At 36.8% G+C, this 22,341-nt stretch overlaps 1 protein-coding gene across 2 annotated transcripts in view; it reads left to right on the top strand.

Moving 5' to 3' along the window:
- Nucleotides 1–9,150: 9,150 nt before the first annotated feature.
- The window catches only part of LOC121429430, an 81,735-nt gene continuing 68,544 nt past the window's right edge, over nucleotides 9,151–22,341 (top strand). The window contains exon 1 of one of the 2 annotated variants that reach the window (XM_041626418.1): nucleotides 9,151–9,660. The gene's annotated coding sequence lies outside the window, so the exon portion shown is untranslated. The remainder of the gene's footprint in view (nucleotides 9,661–22,341) is intronic. The other variant, XM_041626415.1, reaches the window with a different exon arrangement.

Here is a 22,341-nt window from a genome sequence, read left to right as displayed (position 1 = left end):
CCTTCTCCTTCTCTCTGTTTCCCTTTTCATTTCTCTGCCTGTTTCTACCCCCTTTCTCTATCTACATGTATCCCTACCCCCTCCCCTCTCTCTCTCTCTCTTTAAAAATGTACACTGTAAATTTCCCCCTTCCTCCCTCTCTGGGGCGCATCCTTGTTGAAAATTAATTTCCACACTGTGCCTGATTTCATTAGTAAATCCCAAGATTGATTTTAGGCTATCTTCATCCTCTCTCTCTCTGCATACACGTAACCTTCAGCCCTCTCTCCTTACACGCATAGCATCGTGATGCATGTTATTAATGGTAATCAGATGTTCTGATGATGTTGGAAGTCATCTCTCACGTACATGTTCCACAGAAAATATGCTTTGATAGTAGTCACTCCATTTGGGCATTTATTCACATTTTCATTTATGTTTTATACATTTGTTGATACAGTAATTCATCCATCCATCCATTCATTATTTCATTCACTCACTTTATTCATTAATTCTTTCATTCATTCCTTAATTTATTCACACATTCATCCATCCATCTGTTAATTTCATTTATACCATGTATTTCACTTTAAATATCTCTGTATTCGGATTAGTTTATTCACTTTATCTGTCACTGTCATAATCCATTTCAACCAGCTATTTCTTTATTTAATTATTCATAAATTAGGTAGTTAATAACTTAGTTTATTCTACACATGGCATTTCATTACTGGACTTGTCTGAATTTTTACAAGTCTGTTTATCTGACAGATTCCATAGTAAGAGTCAGACACTTGTGCATGCATCTCAACCAAAATTAAGTTCAAAACCAAGGAAAGTTGTGAGATCTGGGGCCTGTTGCAGAAAGAGTTGCAATCAATCGCAACTCTAAAAATCATGCGTAACTTGATTTTCAACCAATCAATAACGTGTATTTGGGACTTGCAATTGATTTTTTACTTGCGTTTAAACATAACTCTTTCTGCAACGGACCCCTGACAACTTGATGGATGACAAATGATGAAGTAATGCCTGTCTGGCATTATGTTGGATTTGATAAAAGCAGAAAAGCTAGAGAACTACATGTAGTTATCATCTTTTTCTCATGTTCAGTATGTAATATGCCTATTCTTCATCAGTTTGTTTCAGTTTTCTGAGTATTCCTAGATATGAAACTGTTCAAGGGCATGCATATATATTGGATAGATGTAAGTGATACATGTAATGTAGATGTGTCTTTTTGGGGGGGTATGGGGTTTATACATGTAGCTAAAGTAGGCTGGAAGTAGACATGTACTGTAATGTAATACATTGTACCTCCGGGGCCCGTTTCATAAAGAGTTACAACTGTTGTAACTTTGCCATTATGACAGCGACCATGGAAATTATGAAAAAGTAACAACAGTTGCAAGTCCTTTGTGAAATGGGCCCCTGGTCTTAAAACAAGTCGGGTCATGAACACTTATTTTGGGGGCTTGAATTCTCAATATAAATTCCCTTCTTAGACTGGACCTGAAGATAATGGTGCTAAAGCTGGTTAAAAGTAAAAGGCATATTACAGATAATGTTCATGTAATCTTTTTTTTGCAGTGGGGCATTAATGACCAACTAAATGACGAATTCTCTCTTTGCCACTTGATCATTTTTTTCAATCACATGATTGGAACCAGCGTAAGCCAACAAAAGGATACATTTCAGTCCCAATTATTACACGTGTCACATGTCAAATAATTAGATCGTTAGTATCCTTAGTATAATATTTTTTAAGTACTTGCGGCAGAGATGAAAGCGTTGACCCTCCCACCAATTGATTATATTAATAGAGTGTCACTTAGGTACATTCCAGCCCATGTTATATCTACATTAAACCTAAAGTAATATCATTAGCACCACCAGTAGCTATTAGTGTTGGAAAAGCGATCCATTATGGCTGGCTTCTCTTTCTGGCCTTAATTGAACCTCGTTTCTCTTTCTCTGAATTGATATTTACTTTTCTCTACCTCGCTCTATCCAGACAGCATGTATCATATTCTATTATTTTCCTATCTCTACTTACTCTGTTTTTTTAAATTAAAATTTAGAATTTTCCATCCATCCTTATAATCTACTTTTGTATGCTCCATGTTTCCATCTCTTGCTCTCTCACCCAGTGCACTCACAAACTTAAAGCTAAATGACAGTAGTTGCAGTAAAACACTGATTTTGTGAGAAAGTCTGTAATACCAAGGTTAAGTATTATTATATCATTGTCAATCTAGATTAGGTACAGTTACATAAACTGAACTTTGTGAAATCATAAAATCTAAGCTGAAAAACAATCACACTGAAGATCGCCAACACAGATAGGCACACGTGGGACTGTGTATAGTTTTTTGCTGGAATAAAGACCCGACGGAAGCTTATTTTGCTTATTTCTCTTCCAGAATCCTTCGGCACATATTTGGTGCTCATATAAACAGGCACTTGGTTGGTCATTATATTGGATTCTGTAGAAAGTCATTTTGAGATCGTTACCACAACTGGCATTTACCTGTAAGATAAAAATACATGTATGTGCACACATTGGTATGTGTACTTGAAAATCAACCAGGCGAAGTCTGAATTCATTTTCTTTGGCTCTTCCCAACAGATCAAAAAGGTCATCATTCCTAACCTAAAAATTGGTGATGTACATGTTGAGCCGGTTTCTAAAGTTCGCTCGCTAGGCTTGACACTTGATAGTACTATGTCTATGGAACCACAAATCTCTAGCTGCATCAGATCATCATTTTATCACATTAGGCAGATTCGTCGGATCCGGGATTACCTGAATCCCCATGCAACGAAGCAGGCAGTTCATGCTCTTGTCACATCACGTTTGGATATGTACAACAGTACTTTGGTTGGACTGCCTGATACTCACATAAAACGACTACAGAAGGTCCAGATTTCTGCTGCACGACTTGTAAAGCGTTCAAAGTTGTCGGATCATATCACCCCAGTCCTCAAGGAATTACACTGGCTGCCTGTTAGGCAAAGACTTTCATATAAAGTTCTTTCCTTGGTCTTTAAACTTAAAACCAACCATTCACCAGTGTACCTATCAGATCTTCTGGAGGTAAAGAGATCATGTAGACCCGGTCTTCGTTCAGGGAATGTTCACCAGCTCCAACAAGTTAGAGTGAAAAGGTCTTGGGGTGACAGATCTTTTTCCGTTGCTGGTCCCCGTTTGTGGAATTCAATCCCATCGGACATTAAGTTGTGCCAGTCAAGAGAGCTATTCCACAAAAAATTAAAGACTTTCCTCATGAGGGAAGCATTTCCTTAACTGTTGTGAGATAAGCCCGAATTGTTATTTTGACTACCAACTTTAACTGATTTTGTATTTTTCTTGTCAGTTTGTTCATTTTTTTTTTTTTTTTTTGTATTTATTTATTTCATTTCTGTTTTATATAAGTTAATTGTGCGCCTTGAGTGTCATCGACAGATATGTGCGCTATACAAATCTTTAATTATTATTATATTACTAAGCATGTCTTCTTTCTTCCTTTTTCAGTGATAGAAGAGCAGTATAAAGAAATGCTTTGTCCAAGGTTGCGTGGCCAGCATTTGACCCCTGACTTTCATGAATTGGTGCCATAGACCTCTCAGCCACAGCACCTCTACACACACCTACCCACACACACACACACTCTCCTCTCTCTCTTTATCTTTATTTCTATCTCACTTTCTATCCCAATTTCATCGTCACCAATTCACAACCATTGTAACACTGTCACACGAATCCTGCACGCTTCCCGACCCAGGCGACCACGCCACCGTCACCGCTTGCACATTCTCCAAAGCGGTGTTTGTGAGTTCGCTCCTCCGAAAACGGCAAGAATAATTGCATTTTGAAATGGGTCAAAGTAGTCCGTGGAGAATTTGATTTGTGGAGGAGAGGAACGGTGGTCAAATTGGCTACTCCGAGGTCCGTACCAGGTGGTATTCGATAAAGCAGGCAAGATGATACTGTCATTTCACACATTATCAAGTATTTGATGTATACTGTCAAATAGTATGATGATCATCACCATATTTTATGGCTGTGGTGGCCAGAGCTGTTGTTCTGACTCTTCTGAGGCATGCGGGTATATATTATTTTCACAATAAGAAATTTTTATTAAGAGAAATAGAGATTGGCTTTGAATAGTGACCAGATGAACCCTGGATATTGGTTTTAAGTCTCAAATTTATATTCAAATTCAAGTATTTTTAGATTTTTTGTCATGGTACATGTAGTCATTGAAACATAATCAGAACATTTAAGTCAGACCATCCATTTTATTTCCACAGTAAGTAAAGTCATATGAATAGATAATTAATATTTTCAGTTTGAATCTCAGTCCAGAGTTTGACTGATCAAAACTATTTACAGCTAGTTTTTTATTAATTTCAAAACCAATGAATTATTTGAAGTGTATACTGGTTGAGGGTGTAAGGCTAAAATGAGGCTTAGTTATCAGCTGTAGATATGAACTCAGTCAATTTTTTTTTAATAATGAGCTAAAAAACAGAAGCCTGCAGATAACAAAAACATTTTCAGCATGAAGATAAAGGATATAATAAGATATAAAGGGGGCTAGTGAAAATACACTTGGCTGAAATGTCTTGCTCTATACAGGTTTTCCTCTACCCTTGACAGAATTTGAATTGAGTAAAATATAGTGTAAGATCTGCAAAATCGAAAATACCAAGTGTGTGTTTACAGAGTATTTCTACAGACTTCATTCACTTTTAGCCTCCTCAAATTGAATGAATCCATTTCCGTTCAATAAAGACTTGACCTTTCTTTACTAAATACCTAACTTTATATAAAAAAGCAACTTTCCTAAAGATTTATTTCATTATGAATCTGTTTGCTGCCTTGCAATTGCCCTTGATGGGTCAGTGATATCTTCTAAGGAAATGGATGCCAACTCTATTGCTCTAGCGGTAGGCAACCCCTTTTTACACTTTTTTTTGCTATGTACAGTATTTTTCAAAATATTTGATATGAATCTCTATGCATCTGAGATTGTTTGAAAACTATGTAATAAGGCAAAGAAATTAATGTTTGTTTGCTGTAACTCAACCAACCCTTCTCAAACCTGGGGGGTGTTTCATGAAAAGACTTGTGGGACGTTTTATCCGACAAGTCCCATTTTATCCGACAGTTACTATAGTAACAGTGCCTCTCAGCCAATCAGAATCAAGGAAAGATGTCTCTGATAACATGTCAGACAAAAATGTTGATGAAACGGTCCCCTGGCCTACTTAAAATTTTTAGGGCACAGTTTTTGTCTCACCTGCGAAGCAGAGTGAGACTATAGGCGCCGCTTTTCCGACGACGGCGGCGGCGGCGTCAACATCAAATCTTAACCTGAGGTTAAGTTTTTGAAATGACGTCATAACTTAGAAAGTATATGGACCTAGTTAATAAAACTTGGCCATAAGGTTATTCAAGTATTACTGAACATCCTATTAGAGTTTCATGTCACATGACCAAGGTCAAAAGTCATTTAGGGTCAATGAACTTAGACCATGTTGGAGGGATCAACATCGAAATCTTAACCTGAGGTTAAGTTTTTGAAATGTCATCATAACTTAGAAAATATATGGACCTAGTTCATGAAACTTGGACATAAGGTTAATCAAGTATCGCTGAACATCCTGCATGAGTTTCACGTCACATGTCCAAGGTCAAAGGTCATTTAGGGTCAATGAACTTTGGCCGAATTGCGGATATCTGTTGAATTCCCATCATAACTTTGAAAGTTTATGGATCTGATTCATGAAACTTGGACATAATAGTAATCAAGCATCACTGAACATTTTGTGCAAGTTTCAGGTCTCATGATTAAGGTCAAAGGTCATTTAGGGTCAATGAACTTTGGCCGAATTGGGGTATCTGTTGAATTACCATCATAACTTTGAAAGTTTATTGGTCTAGTTCATTAAACTTGGATATTATAGTAATCAAGTATCTCTGAACATCCTGTGCGCATTTCAGGTCACATGACCAAGGTCAAAGGTCAATGAACTTTGGCCGAACTGGGTGTATCTGTTGAATTACCATCATAACTTTGAAAGTTTATGGATCTGATTCATGAAACTTGTACATAAGAGTAATCAAGTATCACTGAACATCCTGTGCGAGTTTCAGGTCACATGATCAAGGTCACAGGTCATGTAAGGTCAATGAACTTTGGCCATGTTGGGGTTTTTTGTTGAATAACCATCATATCTCTGTAAGTTTATTGGTCTAGTTCATAAAAAGTGGACATAAGAGTAACCATGTATCACTGAACATCTTGTGCGAGTTAGAGTAGTATTCAAAGTCAGCACTGCTGCTATATTGAACCGCGTGGTGCAGGTGAGACGGCCAGAGGCATTCCACTTGTTATTTTTTATATTGACAGGTTTACTGCCAATTGTCATTTCTTAATATTTTTTCTTTCAAAAGACCTTTTTTGAGAATCAATGTACTCTAAAATGACAGGGATTTGAAATAAATTCAGATAAGCTGGGAAAAGTGAAGTCAAATTCTTGGCTTAGGTTTGAATCATAGGTACCAAAATTTGCAATCTAAAATGATATAAATTCAAATACAAAAAAGATTTGAATGCTAAATCCATACATGAACATGAAGTTTGAATGGTCACAAATCCAGATTTTTACTTTTTAAAGTGTCAAATCAATTTGTGTGGCCTTAGATTTAAATCTTACATTAAGATAGTAAATTCTTATTAAACTCTAAAATAATTTAAATTCAAATCCAAAAAGATTTAAATGAAAATCCATTGTGTGAATGTCTACATATCCAAGAAAGTGTTTTGTAAGCATTTTGTCCAAAAAGTTGTCATAACTGACAACTTTACTTGATATAGATTGGTTAATATTAGTATGGCAACCATCATATAAAGTGAGACTTGTCGGATGAAACGTCCATCAAGTCCTTTCATGAAACGCTTCCCAGATTGGCTTTGGATATGGACCAATCAACTTCCTGGTTTGGATTTAAATCATAGGCACTGAATTTCAATACCTAAAATGATTTTGTATTCAAGTCTTCAAGACTTAGATCTAAGTCCAGACTGTGAATCCTTATATTAACAACAGATGTGTATTTATTCTATATCCATGTAATGTAGAATTAAATGACATTTTCAGTTCTGCATGTTCTAAAGAGATACCCATGGATGACCCCCTCCCTCCTTTCGTTCCATCCACCTTCATCCAGCTGTACCTGTCCATCACCTCCGGCCGGAATGAATTCTGTTCCCCGAGTCTTCATAAAATGTCACTGCATCCCTCACATTTTGGCTTTGATTTGTGCGTGAGTCATCGAGACACCTTGAAAGCTCGGGATAGAATCGATCCTTCACGAGAAATCAATTAATGTTTCCTAAGTGGCATCTCTATGTTCATAATGTAATCAGCGCTAGTCATGAATATTCATGGTTACGAGTTTCTATGTGAGGTTATTGGGTGATGTAGAACTTCCTCAGGCCTTACATTTTGATATTTTTATGGCATGGCCAATTTTCTATTTGGCACATTTGTATATTACAGCAATAAAAGGGGGCACAACAAATCTCCAAGCCAATGAGATGGGTATTGAGGTCAAGCAAAAGGGCATCCCCAGTGATGGCCTCTAATGACCTTGAATTAATTAAATTTAAGCCCTGCTTTCTATTCACAGTGTAAACATATTAATTCCTTTCTGAGCATAATAAAATATAGTTCTCAAATCTCGAGTTTGGTATATAAAAGGTAGAAATACAGTGAATTATTTTATCATGAATTACAGGATTTTTGTCTGTGAATGGTATCAAAGTGTGTCAATATCAACTGTGATATTGAACTTCATGTGAATTGATTTGATATTTTAGCGAAATTGCCCCTACACTATACACTGCATATTATTAATGTGTGAACAGGAGCACCTTCCTGGATACAAAACTAAGGCAACTCTGGTTGGTTGCCTTTCTGTTTTGATGTGCATGACATGCACTCGTGTGAACGCACTCCTCTCCTCACCTTGCATCATACCATACGTGTATTGTCGGCAGTGGTGGGGCATTGCGCATGCAGCACACTCGACCCCTGCATTAATTTGATGTATTGGGGGAAAACTAAGTGCATTACGCTACGCACACCATTTTAGCATATTACGGAAGCTTCCTCATAGGGCACTGCGGCAATTCCTAAAAGTGTGTAGGGGTGTACGTGAGGGTGGGTGGGTGAGAGAGAGAGGGAGAAGGAAGAAAGAAAGGAGAGAGCTTGAGACGGAGGGAGTGGAAGTGGGGAACATCCGGAGAGTGGGAGAGAGTGTTTCATGCTCTTTGTGATGTTTGTGTTGACATGGGAGATACAGTAGAAAGAGAAGAGATAAAAGGAGAGTGAGAGAAAGAAACAGAGGAAGAAGGGATAAATACTCTATATTTTTTTTCACATTGTAGATGGAGAAATAAGAAGATGGGGGAAGGGGAAAAGAGAAAAAGAGATATAGGGAGGGGAACAAGTGAGAGAGTAAGAAAGAAAGAGGAAGAGGGCAGACAGGAGAGAATGTGAGCTGCTTGGGCATTGTAGGCTCGTCTTTGGGGGGATGGGGATAGTGGTGGAAGGAGCATGTAAAAGAGATACCGGGAGAGAGACAGAGAACAAGGGAGTAAGAAAGAAAGAGGGAGAGGGGACACAGGAGGGACACAGGAGACACAGGGGACACAGCTGTTTAGGCATTGTAAGCTCTGCTTTATTGATATGTACATGTAGAGAGAAGGGAAGAGAGAGAGAGTGGAGGAAGAAGAGATGGAGAAAGTCAGGGAAGGAGGGGGAGAAACAGAGAGAGACTGAAACAGAGTAAGAGAGATAAGAGATGAAGAGGAAGAATAGAGAATAGATCTTCTTTGGCATTGTATGGTCTGGGTTCTTTTTTTTTAAGACAATAATAGAAATAATGATGTGGATTGATTCATAAAGCGCACTCATGCACTCTCCAAAGATGCTCATGGTGAGAGAAGGAGAGAGAATTGGAAAGAGAGATGAAGAGGGGGAGAAGAAAGGGAGAGGAAGAGAGAGGTGGATAGTGGTAGAAGAGGCAAGGGTGCGAAATGCTATGTGCCTCAAACCCAGCCGAGGCCCCTTACTCTGTGTGTGCACGTTCTCTGATGCAGGCATAATTCAAGCCAGGCTAATGCTGCATTCATTACACAGTACATCTGTGTGTATGTGCTATCTACTACCAGCTCGCTATCTTACCCATCTCACAGTGGTAGTCAACATCCAGCCTTGCTCTCCAATGTCTGTGTATGTGCTTGCCATAACTGATAAAAATCTCCTTTTTGTGACTGCCTGCATGAATACACCACCCGTCTCTTATTCTGAGCATATTTTTACATAATCGTCAACTCAAATCTCATCATCTAATGCTGTAGTAGTGATAACTTGCCCTATATCGCAGAGAGCTGTATGATACTCAACAGTTAGCATCTGGCGATAGACGTGCATCGCTTGTTACATATCGTCGGCTGGCTAGTCGACACTCCTAGCTACCCGCCACCGTCGTGATAGTGGCTTTACCTGCATGCAGACAACAAGTGTCCGCTTATATTGGAATCAAATTGGATCATATCAAAACACTCGCAGCAGGGTTTTTTTTCATCCTTTCTGATGAGATAGGTAAGCTTTATTGGATTTTTATGTCTGGGAGAGTGTGTATATGAGATTGTACAATTTTGCTTCAAGCATACGGTTTGCTTTAAATACATGTATTGTATTTGGTCTTCTCTATACCATTTGCAAGGTAAACTGAAATGATGTGCTCATACATAATATTGTATTTGTGTGATAGTTTTAGATATGTCTCTTTACTGAATTATCAAATCGGATTAAAGGAAAAAATGCACTGTAGGTATTACATGTAAACACAGTAATGTGATTGTGGAAAATCGTATAAATAAAATAAATAAAAAGCTCATGAATTAAAGTCTGGTTTTATTGCACAAACATATGAACATGGATACATACATGTATGTAATCATTAGCAGCAATGGGAGGGGGATTTGCAATTTTGCACAGCAGCTACAGTGGCTACATGTAGCCTATTGGAAAGGTCGACTTATCCCCCTTAGATGGACCCAAAATCTCATGGAATTGCCATCTTTACGTGCCACATACATTCATATACATCAAACCGAAACCCTTATTAAATGATTATTATTCGTGTATTCCATAATACAGTGCAGATCCTGTTTATTATTTTTTTCTAGCTGAAAAACAAAAAATTGTTTTATTCACATGCCCATACATAATTAATTGATGAAGAACTGTTTCAATGCATAAAAGTGGGACATATCGATATTAAGCCTTCAATGGTATTACTAAAAATTCAGTCAATTTGCAAAATTTTCTTTTGCATATTAATACAAGGGTATACTTTCTATATACTCTCTTCTCGCTAGGCTAGCAGTTTAATACATTTATCTTTGATTATTTTCTGTGTGATTCAGGAAATCTATCCTTAATTTTTATCATATTCGAGTCAAAAGCTAAGTAGCAGGAAGAAATGATAAAAGAAGACAACCTGAAAGACGGTATGCTGAGGGATGAGGTGGGGGAGGGGGGGTTACAATGTGGTGACACGACAGTTGCTCCTACAACAATTGCCCCAGACTTTATTTTGCCTGTGATGTACAGTACATGTAGGGTATAGGGTTAGGTTTGCAATGGAGTTTTACCTAGGTACGTTACATTTAGGTTAAGGGTAGGGTGATAAATCCAGGATTTAAGTTAGTCATTCAATGTATAGGGATTTAATTGTGGAGGAATTGTCGCCAGAGTAAATGTCATGGAATCCACAATGTACATATCACACATGTACATTTTACTTACCGTAATATGATTGTACATGACTGTATAGTGATTAGATATGCAAGGCAAATAAACAAGGCTTGTTTCTTTTTATTAAAAAAAATATTTAAAATCAAACTACATGTAGACAGGGATGGCTAATTTAAAACAAATTGATTTAAATTGTCACATTTTTTACTGAATTAGTTTTAGGATTGTAAATAAAATGGGGTCCTACATGTAGACAGTTATGTAAAAAAAAATTAAAAAGATGAAGATGAACTCTAATCAATCTTCCAGCTTTAATAAGTACATGTAAGTGAGAAGTGAGACCGTACAATTTTGTTTTATTTTTCATGTATATACATGTACATTTAGCACTTATTACTTTATGTATATACAGCTAGGTTTGTATACTTTATGCAGAAGGTCTCTATATTCTGTTTCTGAAATTTAGCTTTTTAACGGCATTAATATCTTTTTCAGGGCTTTGAGTTTAGAAATGTCACTAGAAAAGTTTGTACCCTTTTTTGTCAATGATGACATTTGCATGAAGTCTATCATGCAATAGTGTGGACATTCCACATGTAAGTTAATCTGAAGCATGTTTTTGTTAAAGCTGGTGGTTTTAGGGTTGTTATTGTTGAATCTGAAAGAAACATCATGCTATTTATCATAATAACATTGATTTGATTTTGGTACACCACCGCATGGAGACGTGGTTTTGTGGTGTTTTCTTTATTTCCATGTATGAAATATGATTTGTGGTTTATGGCTTTTTTTATATGCACTTTTAATGTTTGAGAGTTATATCAAGCTTAAAGGATATTTCTAGATTAGAATCTTCAACAAGTTGTAGTTTCAAACCTTCACTTTTTCGCCTTTCCAATCCACCTCCAATTCTATCCACTCTTCTTATCTCGGTCCCTCCAAGACTTCTCACATGGTGGACCGTAAACCTGTTCCGTGATTGTTCATACTACCATGCAAACCTTGAAACATATCATCTGAAGTTGTAGTTTGAAGAACATTTTTAAAAAGAGAAAGGGAGAGGAGAATAGGCAGATGCAGACATAGACACCATTATCAGTACCTTCCTAAAACTAGTTTACTGGAAACTAGTTTAACGTGTAGTGAGAACGGTCGAAACGATGTAGTTTTCGAGATCGCTTAGCCTCGTTAAACTGGTTTTAGCATTAGTGAAGACATAACCGTTCTTGGGGAAGCAATCTTCGCACATTTTGAGTGCGCTACCCCACACGACAGGTGTAGATTGCCTAAGCTGCAGTTTCGAATTTCGCGCGAAAAGTGTGAAGTGATTTTGAAAAACACTTTTGTGATCATGTGGGAACGCTAGCAAAGCGATCTTCCAAACTGGTTTCCTGAATCGGTTTCCAGTAAACTAGTTTTAGAAAGCTAATGAGAACGGCCTCAAGGAAGGGTGGGGAGCAGGGGGCATGTATCCTCCTTTTGGGCAAAAACTGTACTTTGAGAATATTGTTTTACAAAAAAAATGTTTTTTCAAAATGAGAATGTCCTTTCATGTCAAAGTCCCTTTTAAAATGAGGTGTGCAAGTTTTGAGGGGGAGGTGTTCTGTCTGGGAACCTTCAAAATTATTTTGGCTTTTCATTTTTTTTTTTTTTGAAAGGTAAAGTACCTGCTATCCGTAAAGAGATTCATTGGTGGGAATCAATTCCAACAAATTTTCATCTTTCAACAATCAATTTGGTTTTCATCTGCCTTTCGGATTGGGGACCTTTTCAGAGGAGGGATGCTTGGAAAATAATTCTGATTAAAAACCAAACACCATCGGTCCCTTTACCTCTCGTATGAAATTAAGGATCTTTTTATAGATGACACAAAGAAAGAGAAAGACATACTCTGAATGAAAGAAAACTGAATGAATAATTGGTTTACCCAAAATATGTTATAATCTTCTTGTATTCAGCTTTTGTTGTAATGTTAGGTAAAAAGAATTACATTCATTTATAATATTTTGAGATAAATATGGATTTATATTGCTATTTACTGCTTTTGATGAAATGCATGTACGTTTGCATTCTTGATACTGAATAAGAAATGTGAACTCTACTGTAAATATAGTTCATTGGTTCTTGATTGCTCGGCGCCTTGATAATCGACGGTGCCTCTTACAACTCACATGCTATATACATCAATATCAATCGAATCTACATTGCATTCCTCCAAGGTTTACCAAAGGTATTTCTTGCGTTACTGGAATCCTTCCTCAAGGATAATTTACATCACAGTGGTATCTTGTGCACAAGGTTTGCTGAAGATATCAGCCAACGGTGTCTTTCCCTTCTCGATACAGATTTGACAATGATTGGAGTCATTTTGGAATCTGTTTTCGCCTTTGCCTATCTACTGATAAAAGTAAGGCAGGACTCGATGAATGGAAGAGAATCCTTGTTCTTCCCCCTTCTAGTTATTAAGGCTTGCTAAAGATGTTTTCAGAGGGGTACATTATATACTCTTCCTCACCATCTCTCGCCTCGTAACCCCCCCCCCTTCGACTCGGTTTTCGATTCCCACCATCCTGTACTTTGGCTTTCATATCTTAAACCTTGCATATCAGTTAAATTTGTAGAGTATTTTACCCCCGTCTATTGGCTCCACTTTCATCCCCCATCAACTTTGCCCTTCCTCTTCCTCTCTCCCCATACTCAATCCATCATTAAAATTTGCAGAGTATTTCATTCTGCATCCTTCATCTCCCCCCCCCCGTCCCTTTAGTCTGCTGTGCAAACCCTTCACTTGAGTAAAGGGTCTGAATGGCAGCCTACTCATGCCTTGTTTACATACTGAAGGCCCCCGAATTGAAACAGCAAGTTTTGTATGTGCTAGTCTTTGCATGGAGACACACTTGTTGATCAAAGTTTCAATCAGGGTCTGTGCCTGCAGACTAGCGTCCCTTAGCCCTTCCTTCCTCTCCCCCACTCCTTTCATCATGACAGGTTACAGAATGGTGACACAAAATTTGCTCCTGCGACAATTGCTCCGGGCTTAATATTTCAGAAGGCATAGGATTAGAGTTGGGATTGTGATAGAGTTTTTGGTTCAGAATAATGTAATGATTTCGATTAGGGTTTATTTAGTTTTGGAAGTTAGGTTTTATGTTTTGCTTAATGTATAGATTTTCCATCGGAGCAATTGTCGCCGGAGCAAATGTCATGGAACCTACAGAGTATTTCATCCTGCATCCTCATCTCCCCTCCCCTCCACACCCCATCAATCCCCCTCTGCACCCCTTAGCCCTTCCTTCCTCTCCCCCACTCCTTTCATCATGACAGGTTACAGAGTATTTCATCCTGCATCCTCATTCCCCCCCCCCCCTCCTCCACACCCCATCAACCCCCCTTTGCGCCCCTTAGCCCTTCCTTCCTCTCCCCCATTCCTTTCATCATGACAGGTTACAGAGTATTTCACCCCCTATCTTTTGCCTCCATTCCTCCATCCCTCCCCCCCCCCCCCCCCCCACCGTCATCATAGTTTGCTTAAGATATCTCCAGAGTCCTTTTCCCTCATGACAGAAGATGGCTGTCAAACGTGGGGACTATTTTATTAAGGCTTGTTTCCGTCCTTCGGTATCGCTGGGGTACCCTTCCGTTCATTGCATTCAGATACCAAGTTCAGATCTAAAGTAGATCTGAGTTGAAATAGTCCATTGAAATGGCTTGCTATAAAGCAATCTTGGATGAGCTTGGTACTTTGTCCTATGGTTTGTTTGACTTTTGATCATGCAAAATTTTATGGTATAACGTATTTTCTTTATTGGCCAAATAATTGTTTTACTTTTGTTTTATAGCAATCCATTCATTTCATTTTGTCAAATTTCAAGTTTTTTATTCAGTATACCTCATGATTTACTGAGTCAATTCCTCCTCTAATAACTGTAAATTATACAGTAATTTCATATCTGTCTTGATTGACTTTGATCTATGATTGTTCGAATACTTGAGTAAATTTGAACCTTTTGAATATCAAATCAGAATTTGAATTCAAACACAATTTAAGTAAGAATATGCAATATCCTATTACCGTACCATATAAGCAATTTCCTTGTATTCACTTTTCTTAAAATTTCAGTTTAGAGTGTCTTCTATTGCAAAGAGTTTGGGGCAAACTATGAGCGCCTTATATCCGGCACAAACAAAATATTTCAATTCACTTCAAAAGTCAACAAACATGTTTTTGTGATTCTTTCTAAGAATTGGGTTATAGAACTAAAAGGGTATTGATTCAGTTTCCATGGTGATTAAGGTGATGGTTTGTTTAAAAATACTTGAAGGGCTACTGGCATGTTTTCCAGTTAAACATAAATGCATTTGGTGAAGTAGAATGATAGCAATCATTGTGTGAAAATGTTCAATTAGGCTATCCCATACTAGAAAAATCATCAATTTTCACAATATTTTTCAAGCTGCTGTCCAAACAAACAAGAAACTTCAATTTATTTTGTGGTAATATCAAAGAACTATTGGGTAGTCATGCAAAAAAATGACAACCAACAAAAATATGTCCATGGGTAAATTAGAGGTGAAAAAATGTTTCTTGTCTACAGGACATTTCTGAGTCCTGTACGACACACACCCTTTGATTTACCCATAATCAAAAAAACTTTTGCTGGTTGTCAGTTTTCACATGACTTGTCCACTATTTTAACTTGATCATTGACGAAAAAGCAATTTTTTGCTCAAGCATTAACCTGAGAGACTAGAAATTGTTATTGAAATGTCCAGTTCGACACATGTGTATTCGCCCAATTCTTTTTTTTAATCCTAAAGTACTCGGTGTAAACATGTTCAAATCAAAAGTGCCTCCATATTGAAGTCATGAAGATGCATGTACATCAGTGGTAATATTAGCTGTATGATATGATAAACAAAGGAGGGTGGATCCAGGAATTCATAAAACATAAAAACATGTTTTTTCACATTTTAAAAACATAATGAATAAAAGGAGGGGCGTCATATTTTGGTGCTGGATGAAAGTTTGAGATGGCACTGGCTTGAAATTTCCCACTTATATTTATGTCTTGCTTCAACCATAAACATTCTTTTGCTTGCTTTGCTATTCTGAAACATTATTAGGTCAACTCTAAACTACAGTATGTTTATCTCTAAAAGCTCTTTCTGTAGCAAACCTCATTTGGTGCTAGCATAATTTAGATGGCAAGCATAAATACTGCCCTCTCTCTCCAGCTCTATACAATGTAAGTGGGTCCAAATTTTAATGATGCAAAATAAAGTTAACAAATGCCCACAGTAGAGTATCCGCCATTTAGGTTAATGCATTAATCCTACCCACCCAGAATGATGCGGCGTGCCTACGGCAGAATTATGTATTGCCAATTTACTCTTCTGAGATTTAGAGATCAGCAAACGCGGAGAAATTCTTGTTAACAAGCCCTGATTTAAGGGTTCCTTCTTTATTAATCCATCTCCTCGAGCTGTTATTTTACGTCGCAAGCTGGGGCAAACACCACAGTTAAGGCCCATTTCACATGATAGATTGTGTGTGGTGGATCTGAACAGGTCATATTTGTTGGGGGGGGGAGAGGGGAACTTGTGTATGGGGGTTTTACCTAATCAAAGCACATGTTGTATTGTTAAACTTTGTGGGACCAAACATATTTTCATTAACCAAATAGCAATTAATAAAGAGTTTCTTGCCTCTTAAGTATGATAACGCATATTGAAATGATGAAATATGTACAATTTCAATATCATTATTTGTTATGTCTTGTTATTGATATGTTATGTTTCTTTAAATGAATGTTTTGTTTGATGTACTGTATGAAATTTGATTTTTTGAAATTCTGGGAGTGGGGGTTGGGATGATACTTGAATCCGAACCAAATTTTTGACCCCTTTATATCTCTCAACCATCACAATAATGAAGATTTTTCCTTTAAGATATATCCAAGAGGAATATTGGACAATATTAGGGAAATTATTGTACATGGAGAGAATAAGGTGGCCCCTATGATTAATATTGGGTTTCCCTAATGAAATCATGGAGGGTGTTGAGATTAATTTTCAACATGTATCAAATGAGGAAGGGAAGATAAAGCATACACACGCATACACATACAGAAAGAGTGGGGGGAGAGAGAGAGAGAGAGGAGGAGAAAGATATGTAATGCGAGAGGTAGAAGGGAGGGGGGTATAGGAAGACAATAAGGGTGCAAAGGGGATGAGTTGGAGAAGGAGATAGATAGATAGATAGATACATAGATACATAGATAGATAGATAGACATGTCCACCCCAACAAAAACTTGATTTGAATAAAAAGAGAAAAATTCAACAAGCATAACACTGCAAATTTCATCAAAATCGGATGTAAAATAAGAAAGTTATGGCATTTTAAAGTTTCGCTTATTTTCAACGAAATAGTTACATGAACGAGCCAGTTACATCCAAATGAGAGAGTTGATGACATCACTCACTCACTATTTCTTTTGTATTTTATTATATGAAATATGACATATTTTTATTTTCTCGTCATTGTCATGTGAAATGAAGTTTCATTCCTCCCTGAACACGTGGAATTCCATTATTTTAACATTTTGTGCTTCAGGCAAGGATGTCCTAATCGTCAAATTCGTAAAAATTGAAATATTGTTTAATTCAAACAATAAAAAACAAAAGAAATAGTGAGTGAGTGACATCATCGACTCTCTCATTTGGATGTAACTGGCCCGTTCATATAACTATTTTGTTGAAAATAAGCGAAACTTTGAAATGTCATAACTTTCTTATTTTACATCCGATTTTGATGAAATTTTCAGCATTGTGCTTGTCTGATTTTTCTCTATTGATTCAAATCAACATTTTTCTGAGGTGGACTTGACCTTTAACTTTGTGAGCAGCTTATTTTAAAAAAATCTCAAACCAAGATGAAACATGTGTACAAGTACATGCATTAGAACTAAAAAACCTTGAAAACAACCATTATTTGATTGATTGATTGATTGAAAATCACATTTATTTCCTTCAAACAGATACAAAATAATATTTGACATAGTAACGAATACAGTATATATTTCGACACAAATTTGAAGGAGGCGAAAACCCGAAAAGCAGAGCTTGAGTTGGGGTCGCCAGAAACAAATAAATAACAAGTTACGTACTGTAATGACATCATATGTAATTGCATATAAATAAGAAAGTTAAGAGTATAAAAGTAACATACAGTAGATGGAGAAGAGGGAGAAGAAATGTAGGCATTAGAAGATAAGTTCATTTGAACAAAAGAGTAAAATTATCAAGAATGAAAAGCCAAAAATACAAGGCAAAACCCAATTTTGTAATTAGGTGTCTCAAAGACGCTTAAATAGAACACATAAGTGTATTAGATGAAATTAAGATGGTGTTTCCAGTCACTTTATATTTCACTTTTTGAAGCACTAAATAATCATTTCCGGACGCGATTTTTTTTCTGGGCTACATTTTTTTAACATATCACACACACAGGTGACAAGTGCCACCTTCTAGCTCAGGATTTTAAAAAGTCAAATCAATGTGAGCCAAAGCAATCTGTTCAAATTTACCAAGCCAATTACATGCATGGAGACTCCTATTCCATTTTGTTATGCTGCTAAGACTGAAATATGACAGTAAATATCCACTTGAGGGATGGGGAATTGAATACATGTGACTTGTAAAGTCTCTCCTATTGCAAGTCAGGATGCTGAAGTGCAAGAAAGTCGTCATCTTCAATGATTTCTGATGAATTCCTGGCCCCATCTAAGCTCCCCAACCTCCTTCGGCTCATCACAGTCTTCCACGGCTGCAGTAAACGTCTCTTTATCATGTTATCTTAATATCAAACATAGGTAGATTCTTCGACTCTCGTACTTCATCTCCCCCCTCATCTAAAGGTCACCCCTGCCATTTGATGAGCTCAAAACGGTTATTAATGATTCAAATCTTACCATTTATCTTGCCAGCATAAAGAGACAACAAAGTAACAGTAGTCAGGTATATGTTGATGCCATGTATCTACAAGGGGACTCGATCTTTCCCTGAAACAGGTCCTTTGAGATAGTATGGATGTCATATGGGATTATATGATGATGAATATTGTAGTTAGACTTGAGCATGGAGGATATCTTTTAAGTTGGGGGTTGAAATAGCTTGTAACATCAGTCTTCTGTTCCCAATTCGTAGACCTCTTTGAAGAAAAATGAAAACAAAACTGAATACTTCTTTTATGTGATTTTCTGACCAACTTCCTACTCCTCTGCTTCTTAGAGTACAACTTTGTACCCTATGAGGGTACAACTAAGATTGTACCTCTATCAATATTAATATATTATTGTTAGATTTGGGATGCACATATACACTTTAACTTTGTGTTGTTGTGTGTACATGTAGGTCAGTCGTTTCAGGTATTCGCCAAAAGAGAAGCCTTGTCTTTTTGTAGGAAACCCACGAGTAGCTTTTGATAGTGAATCTCAAATTTCATCATAAACAAACTAATGGTGAATGAAAAGATGCATAGTGACTTTGTAGCAGGATTTCTGCTAAAAGACGTGGCAAAGAATTTTGACAAGGTTCCTTTTAAGGCCTGTAAAGGTAAGAAGTATTATGCCATTGTACTGGAGCTCAAAGCAAATTTTAATGTTATTTGCATGTTACTCTATGTAATTATGATGCATATTGTATCTGATATTTCTTTCTCTTTGTCCTCCCCCCCACTTCTCTCTCTCTATCTGGATGATAATCTATGCTTGCATATCGCAAACCTACAAATGTACAAGTCATTATCAATCCTTAATGAAAGCAATGAATAGAAATCATCTAGTTATCAGAGAATACACTCCAGTGATTTGAAAATCATTGAAAAGGGGTATATATTCGAGGACGGAAATAAGCAAATAGTACACGTTGGCACCTTGCCAAAAGCGCCCTAATTCTAGCGTTCGTGGGCTCGAGCTGCCACGCCAATCAACGGGTTTTCGCCGTGGCTAATTAATGAAGTAGATTTGAATGACTGAAACAACGAGTGAATCACTCCTCATAGACCTATTCTCTAACCTTGGTAAACAGGTATATCATTACTCCTATAAGCACGTTTGCCATTTTTTTCATTCATCGCAGGTAAAATTAGATATTGAGGTGCAGAGTGAAATGACGACTGGAGTAGTGCATATCATAGCGGGTGCCAAAGAACGACGTTCAGCTTGTACATGTTACATGTCTGTATAATCTGACTACTTCATTTTGTATTTCCCATTCACTTTGTACATGGGCTATTTGGTTCCGATTGGCAAAATTTTCACTATGAACTTCATATTATTCTGACAATTAAAGTACAAAGCTTTCAAATTGGCTAAATTTATATGCTTGCCTTTGAAAGAGTAAGTTCTCTTGTCTTTTTTCTTTGGAAAGAGCAACATCTCTTTCTTTCTCAAAAGTTTTACAGATGGTTACCTAACATAGCAAAAGTGAATTTATGCAAAATTGAAATTCATAGATTGGGTTCATCAAATATAGGTTAACAATGTCCAAGACAGAAAAATCTTTCTATTAATTTTATTGTACATTATACAGAATAGGCATGAATGCAATGGTGCGAGATTTCGCATGAGGTAAAAGAAAGATGCTCTATTCAACGAGGCATTAGCCGAGTTGAATAGAGGGTCTCTTTCTTTCACCTAATGCAAAATCTCGTACCATTGCTCGAATAAGAATATTCGCTATTTGTGTTGTACAATGCCTTGGAATTTAGCAATAATATGAAAAAACAAGAGTTTTTCCCTGCAGTAATCTATGAAAAGGGAGCAAAAAAAAAAGGAAACTAAAAAGCAATATTCCACAAGTGCACATGACCTTGGGCAGCATTGCACATTTAGCCAGCAGGCTTATACGCGTATTGCACCTTCATTTTAATGAATTAAATCGTATTGTGACATCACCCTCTAAAGCCTTGCAACGGTCATGTGTGCAACGGTAGAAATGTTTGACATTCAGCCTCTCATTTGCTTGCGTACAACAACAAGCTAGCGTTGAACAATGTAAACCACTCATGCTTACAAAGTATAACATTCTATGATATAAGTATTATATGACAGATTAACCAATTATTCTTTTTAAAAGGATGGTCCGGGCTGAAAATATTTATATCTGAATGCATAGAGTAGAATTTACTGAGCAAAATGCTGAAAATTTCATCAAAATCGGATAACAAATAATAAAGTTATTGAAGTTTAGCAATATTTTGTGAAAACAGGCGTCATGAATATTCATTAGGTGGGATGACGATGTCACATCTCCACTTTCTGTTTTCTTTTGTTATTACATGAAATCATAATTTTTCATTATTTCATACTTGTGTGAATAATATGTCTCCCTTATAATGAAATAAGTTGCAGCAATAAATATGTTGTTAAACTTAGTCAGTTGTCAGTCCAATTTTTTAGTTCTTGGAGGAAACAAATTGAATAAATCTAATTTCATATGATAAAATACAAAAGAACAAGTAGGGATGTGACATCATCAGCCCACCTAATGAATATTCATGACGACTGTTTTCATAAAATTTTGCTAAACTTCAAAATTCAATAACTTTGTTATTTGTTTTCCTATTTTGATGAAATTTTCAGCATTTTGCTCAGTGAATTCTACTCTATTTCTTAAGCTATAAATACTTTCGGCCTGGACCATCCCTTTAATTGTAGACTTTTTTTTGCTTTTTGATACCTGTTGCCTGTTCATGTATGGAGTCTTTGGGTGGTCTGATCTGTACAACCTGAAAGAACTGATGGGACCCGTATTGTCTCTCAGTGCATGGCATGAATATTGATCAGATTCCTTGCAAGTGTGCCGTCATGAATTTGATGAAAGATTTCAAACGATTGGTTCTCTGATAAAGAGGATGAAAAAGGAATTGATTTGCAAGGCAGGTGAGGACAGGTTATTGGCAAAAATCGGAGAGGTAAAATGAGATTGATTCTTCTTTTACTCAGATAAAGGCATTTGATGAAAGAAGAGATATGTCTCCCAGGTTTGCAACATTGAAAAGAAAATAACGCTGCAGTGAAAATCAGAATTCCATTCAGGAGAATAAAAGTTGGTGATCTATTCTGTCATTAGCTTTGTCCTTTTTTTCTGTAATTTATTTTTCTTTTATTCACCCCCCCCCCTTTATGATCACTTTTTCCAACAACCTCAGGGTCTTGCTCCAATCATTTTCATCCTCTATTCTACTTCATCATATATCTTCTTCCTTTAATCTCTTTCTCCTTTTTCTCTCTCTCTTTCTGTCACACACACACAAGTCATACAGCTTCAGTAATATCCAAAGTGGTAAGGGTGAAAATGTATCCTTTAGTCTCATTTGCACCTGAAAATGCCCACTTGTGCACTTGAAAGGTCAAGTCCACCTCAGAAAAATGTTGATTTGAATCAATAGAGAAAAATCAGACAAGTACAATGCTGAAAATTTCATCAAAATCGGATGTAAAATAAGAAAGTTATGA

This window comes from Lytechinus variegatus, chromosome 16, assembly GCF_018143015.1.
Source record: "Lytechinus variegatus isolate NC3 chromosome 16, Lvar_3.0, whole genome shotgun sequence".
NCBI classification, from domain to species: domain Eukaryota; kingdom Metazoa; phylum Echinodermata; class Echinoidea; order Temnopleuroida; family Toxopneustidae; genus Lytechinus; species Lytechinus variegatus.
The sequence above is the reverse complement of the archived record's forward strand: the minus strand, read 5'-3'. Positions and strand labels throughout refer to the sequence as shown.